At 39.2% G+C, this 6,276-nt stretch overlaps 1 non-coding gene across 1 annotated transcript; it reads left to right on the top strand.

Moving 5' to 3' along the window:
• The first annotated feature begins 2,502 nt into the window (after positions 1-2,502).
• trnas-gcu (transfer RNA serine (anticodon GCU)) lies at positions 2,503-2,584 on the top strand. Its single transcript has one exon. It is a non-coding gene; the product is annotated as a tRNA-Ser (tRNA).
• The last annotated feature ends 3,692 nt before the right edge of the window (positions 2,585-6,276 follow it).

The following is a 6,276-nucleotide window of genomic DNA, read 5'->3' as shown; positions in this document are numbered from 1 at the left end:
ACTGCAAGGTATGCATTCAAATGTGAAAGACCGCAATAAAAAAAAAAACAGAAAAAGATTTATTAAAACATTGTTTATCTTGCAGTTTCTCCTGTATTTCACTAAATGTGGCATTGTGAATTCAACCTGTAGCCCTACGGAATGCAGTCACTCTCCCAGTGACAGCGGCAGGAGCCGAGACGATTACAGTATATCAGAGCTCGAACAGAGTTCGAAAATCGAGGCAAAGTGAAACATTTGTATTAAACTTTCCTATGTGCCTGGCCTTACTGAAGTATTTGTAGCTGTATTTCAGCTTCTGTCTATTTCTATACTTTACAGTAGATAGTGTTTAGCCAGAGAAGAGAGATACAAGCGCTATACCCCCACAGTAACCGTCGATTCCAATAACCTTAACTAAAGCAGGAAGATCAGTTTCTGCTGGACACAGCTGTTTTCTGAACTGCAAATCTCCAACACAGGCTGGGGGCGCTGTGTGTCCAGGCTGAGCGGTTATATGAGAAAAGACTCAGCGAGCTGAAGGCGCGGCTCATTACTCTGCGCTCCCCGTGAGGAATGCGCGCGTCCTCCCTCCTTTATTACCTTCATACACTCCTCTCAAACCACAGCAACCTCGGTGAACATTTACTGGGTCTTTCTTTCCGAGATCACAGGCAGAAACAATAAACACGCTGAAAACAGGAAGGTATTCCTGATCGTAGGCGATGATGCGCAAAAATAAATCTCCTAAAATCCAATAAAGTCCTGTCACGTCCAGGTACTATTCTGGTGTATCTGAATAGTTATGGAAATGTTGTTACAAAAAAGAGACAAATGAACTTTTTTATTTCATTCGAGCTGTAAATTTGAAAATGTTTTATTTTCAATTATCTAAATAATACAAAACACAATCACTCATCGTAAGCGTCTGACCATTGATATTCCGGAATTATGAGCCCGTATACAGGCATTGCGAAATCACACGCTCACAAGCAATTCAACGAATATGATGCTTTTCAGGGGCTGAATATTAGACACGAGTCATCATGCGGAGTTTTTTTCCTCCTGTACCGCAGTCTTTGCTTCGGAACACCCCTCTTGCCGCATGTGCGCTTTATTTTCGATTTTCTGTATAGAACACCGAATATCTTGAAGAAGTCTGGCAAGCGAGGACTGCTGGATTATTGACGTGTAAACATTGGTTCAAAATCAACATCCTCTGCTATTGCCGTTGCTTCTTTGATAGTTTCTTCAAATTCCTCATCTGACTTTCAATATCAAGGGATATTGTACATAATACCATACTATCTGTAGCTTTCTTTTGATCGCCTGTTTTATTAAAATGCCAGCCTCTTTTACAGTTATTTTAGATGTTTGGCAAGGTGTAATATCCTCCCTCGCATCCTCAGCTAAAATATTTTAAAAGTACAACAAAATTACATTTTATTGAACAGCACTAGGTTAACATTTAGAATTCAAATTAAGGTAAATATACGAAAATATTAAAATATAACTCCGGCGATCTGTCGTTTTTGCTTGTCAAGTTCTCAGATAATTTTGCATTGTATTTTTAATTATTTTAGCTGAGGATGCAACAGGAGTATAAGTGAATTTTCCCGCCACACATTGGAACATAAATTTCCATGGGTGAATACTATCTGCTTGAAAGTTTCCCTTGTCGGTAATTATTGGAAATTCTCCGTAATGTTGACTCTACTGCAGTCTTTACCTCTGACCAACCCTCAATTGTTTACTACTGCAAATATCAAAATAGTTAAGGTTTTGCAGACAAATTAAATATCTGTGGTGATGATGTTTACTATGGGAGGAAGTGCATCCCTGGGTGGGCTTAAAACACCCAACGTTGGGTTAAGAGCCGAACACGCCAACCAAATGCACCACAGAAACGCTTACCCGCCGCTTTTTGGCATTTACATACTTTTGGTGAACACAAAATTCGCTCACATTTCATCTTTCGTAAGATATATGATTTAAAAAAGTTCCACAAAGGAAATGAATACATGCATTAAACCAAATCAAGCCCTCTGTGAGTGTCCCAAATGATCTGTTCTGTAAAACAAGACAGGAAGAAAGGTTACGCTAGAATTTGAACACAGAATTTCCTCTTTATTAAACAGGTGCTTTAACCAGCTAAACCACGGCGCCGGCAGAGCACTATGCTTACAGCCACGTGGACATACCGCTCTGAGACATCTGCGTTCGGTGTGCGCTGAGCCTGCTCGCCGAGCAAGTTGCCTCCTTTTCATGCACTACCAGCCTTGATACTAAGAGACAGGATGAGAAATGGCTTTTATCTGGCACTTTTCATATCCAAGGAGATCAATGTGCTTTCCGTGTACAACAGGGTGTCCTCTATACTCGCCACTGAAGCACAGGACACGCCTGGTGGATTGACATCATTCAAGCAAAATAGTGAAATGGCAGGTGGTAGAGGAAAATGACCATCAAGAAGAAAGATGATCTTGAGCGCGCCAACTTATGTCCGAAGGGGCTAACTCCCTCGACGAGGTGGCTGAGTGGTTAAGGCGATGGACTGCTAATCCATTGTGCTCTACACACGTGGGTTCGAATCCCATCCTCGTCGTTTCGAGCTTTTGACTTGTGATCCGTTTCTAAGTCAGGTTTGTGCACTTTTGCTACTGTAGTAGAGCAGTAATATTTCTAGCGTTGGCTGAACATGGCTTACAACAGTAGCTGACAGACAATAGTCTCTTAATATTTAAGACACCTGAAGAAGGCTCCACGGCCGAAACGTTGTGTTCTCTTTCTTCTTTTTTTCAGCATGGAATAAACCTATTACTTGGTCTTAATATTTAGGTTACACTTATGTTTTGTACTGCTTTCACCTGATATTAATAGTAGTCCTGATGAACGGTTTTGGGACATGGTGCATCTTGAAAAATGTTCCTGTTAATTTCAATTTGGAAAAACTGCACTCACCAGAAGCTGAAACAGGTCGTGTTTACATAATGCGCAATGCAATAGCAACGTTTGGAGTTGAATCTAGATATGAGTCCTTACCTGTTACAGGAGGCGTTTTAGGACTTTTTTTTTACCCCAGATAAAGCTATCAATTAATCTTACATTTCTACTATATCAGTATTAGCAACATTATCTTTACCTAGCATTAAATGTAGCTTTAAATAAGAGTAAATTTTAAAATATATGTAAAAGTAAATGCTATTCCATATATTGTAACTTTGTGGTATTTAGAATGTTTATCTGAGGATGCAAGGGAAAGTATTATACCTTGGGAAACATCCAAGACAAAGGTAAAAGAGGCTCATATTTTAATAAAATTTTCGATCAAAAGAAAACCACAATCTGTATGATATTATCATTAATATCCCAAGATAGCGACGTTCAGTTGAAAGATTTGAAGAAACTCTCCAAGAAGCAACTCCAGTAGCGGAGTTTTGATTTGAACCGATGTTTGCACCTCAATAATCCATTAGTCCTCGAAAGAAACAAAGACAGGGATGTTTTGAGTGTCACCGTGATCCTCTTCTCAATCCAAAAGAAAGGTTTTCTATGATCCTGATCCCACTAGCAAAAGAGTCAATTTCTGCCTGCACTGATATCCCTTCAAACGTTTTGTAAGATCTCTGGTAGAATATACAGTAGAATCCAGGTCTATTTCTTCTACTAAAAGAGACTATGGGAGTGAGTATTTTGATGTCGAACTGGGATTTAAATAGACAGAAACACTACACTACATTGGGCTACGCGTATGACAAAACGTGGGCGTTTTGAGTTGACCTTTCCATAGCTCAGTTGCTACAGCGTAAAACTGTTTCAAAGAGCAGCGAGCGATTGTTATGTCGCTGTTTTGAATCCGGCTCGAAGGATGGTGTTTTCTTGTTCCTAAATTAAAATGTGAAAATATCGAATTTGTCTTTCACTTTTACGTTCACCGAACGCTCAGCAAACAGAGAAGCAGAGGCTCCTGTTCTGATCTATCCTCACGTCTGATTGTCTTGCTTTGACCTTTAAAATGTGCAGTTGACGGTTCACTCTTCCTAACACAATTAAAGACCTGCGGAAAAGACTCGCTATCGGGAGTTTAGGTCAGTGGTAGCGTGCACGTACTCTATGAAGCATCGACTTCAATCGCCGGCGTCTCCACTCTGGATTCCTTTTAAACGCGATATCTTTCCTTCCTCTTGTGACTTCCCTCGTGTGTGAATTTCAGGGAGACACATAAACCCTTTGTCTGAAGAGACAAAAAAGACATTTTTTAAACCAGACAAAATGAAAAACGTAGTAATTATAGACACGTACAAAACACGTGAATCTAATTGAGAACATGTGGACCGGGGCGATGTATTACTAGTAGCGGCTCTGAGCTCACTGTAGTGTAGTTGAGTAAGAGGATAGTAGGGACAGTGGCGCAATAGATACCGTGTCTGATTCTGGATCAGAAGTTTTTAGGTTCGATTCCTGCCTGGCTCGTGAAGCTTTTAAACCACGCTACTCAACACTGTCACCTAGTGTGTGCGGTCCTACACAACCTTACTATCGACTGGATGAGTCTCCAGTTCATTCCGCCTGTTTCACCACCGTTATTGTTGGACAACAGCCACAGATATGAGAAGACATACTGTTCCGAACAACTGTCTTAAATAATCACGTTGAAAAAGGTGACTAAGTTTTTTTTTCTTTAACGTAACCTTACATTTGCCTATAAAGTTTACACTATTTTCTGTAGCCACAAATCCCCAATATTTCTGCTGTTTCCTGAGAAACACGAGTATAGAGTTAAAACACAATAAATAATACCACAAATCTATTCAGTTAACACCCAGATGTGACAGGGGTAACTTGCACCCCCTTTAAATATGTATTTCTTTAATTTCAGTTCTCTTCCCTCCCCAAGATACCTGCAAATTCACTATCGCGTATTAAAGGCTGTACATGCATTACCTGTAATACAGCTACTAACAAAGATATCCATTAAAGTTAATTATTAATAAATAATAATTATTAATAAATAATACTATTATTCATAAAGACATGTATTCATAAGATTCATCATGAATAGTTGTGGTGTCTGGAAAGCAACTGTAGTTTAATATAGAAAAAAAGAGTTGTAGTTATTGAGGTAATTTCAGGTAGAATGCAAGAACTAAATTTAACTAGTCCCACAGTAATGCGTGGAAAAAAAATAATAGTAATGCGAAAAAAAAAATATTTGTATCCTGAAAACACAACAACCACAAAAGGAGAAGTATTCTGGGAACCTAGGTAAATCCCTGTAGTAGTTGAACAACTATAAAAACAAACAAAAAACTTGAAAACATAAAGAAAAAGAACATTAAAAAGATATCTGGGAAACAACAAAAACACAGAATCTAACTGTGAGAGCTTTTTCAAATTTTTGGTACTGCATCGTGCTCCTCTCGTCTAAGAAGATATCTCTGTGATATCTTTCTAAGAAAATAATTGCCCGGTGATATCGACTCAGGTACTCAGTTGTTACGTGCTGTAATTCGATATATGCAAAGCATATGTATTCCCTCCAATTATCAATAAGGTATTAAACATTACATGCCACTTTTTCTCTAGCTCATGTTCATGTTGGATCAGTGAGAAAGGCATGCCTAGTTGTGCTTGAACCAGCACCTTACTTTAATTTTAGTCCCGACCTGACCACACTAAGCAATTGTACCATAGAGACTCCAACAGGTTGGTTTTCTCCATTTACAGTTTTTGGGAAAAAAATAATCTGCATTTTTAAGCAAGATTGTATTTCAAATTTCACAAATTGTAAGTATTTCTTGAAAAACGCTGTTTCAGAAAGAAACTGAGTAGACGGGAATAGTCCAGTCAGTAGAATATTGAACTTCTCATCTCAGGGTCCCTATTCAGGCGGCTGATTTTCTTGCAACTACTTATTCCATAATGAAACGAGAAGGAAACACATTACATCAGAGGAGCCTTCTTTGGGTGTGATACAGAATAAACCTTTATTTGTTTCTTCCAAATTAATTTTAACCTCATCTCCAGCACCTAAACTCGTCAGTTGCTTTCAGTAGCTAAAGACACAGACCATACTGCTCCAGGTGAGGTTCAAAACCACAACCTCAGCATGACTTCGCTGTGCACTGCTGTATAAGCACCGGGCACAGACCAATTGCGCCACTGGAGCTGTATACAGATGCAGCCGTTCAAAATGCGCAGGTGATACCGCATTATTTTGCGGTACGCTGTACGCAGTCTACCGCAAGCTACCGGTAAATACCGCAAGTTACCGTAAATTCTCCTATAATACGACAA

The sequence above is a fragment of the Atractosteus spatula genome, chromosome 10, assembly GCF_055471065.1.
Source record: "Atractosteus spatula isolate fAtrSpa1 chromosome 10, fAtrSpa1.hap1, whole genome shotgun sequence".
Lineage (NCBI taxonomy): Eukaryota > Metazoa > Chordata > Actinopteri > Semionotiformes > Lepisosteidae > Atractosteus > Atractosteus spatula.
This window is presented reverse-complemented; position numbering and strand designations above follow the sequence as displayed.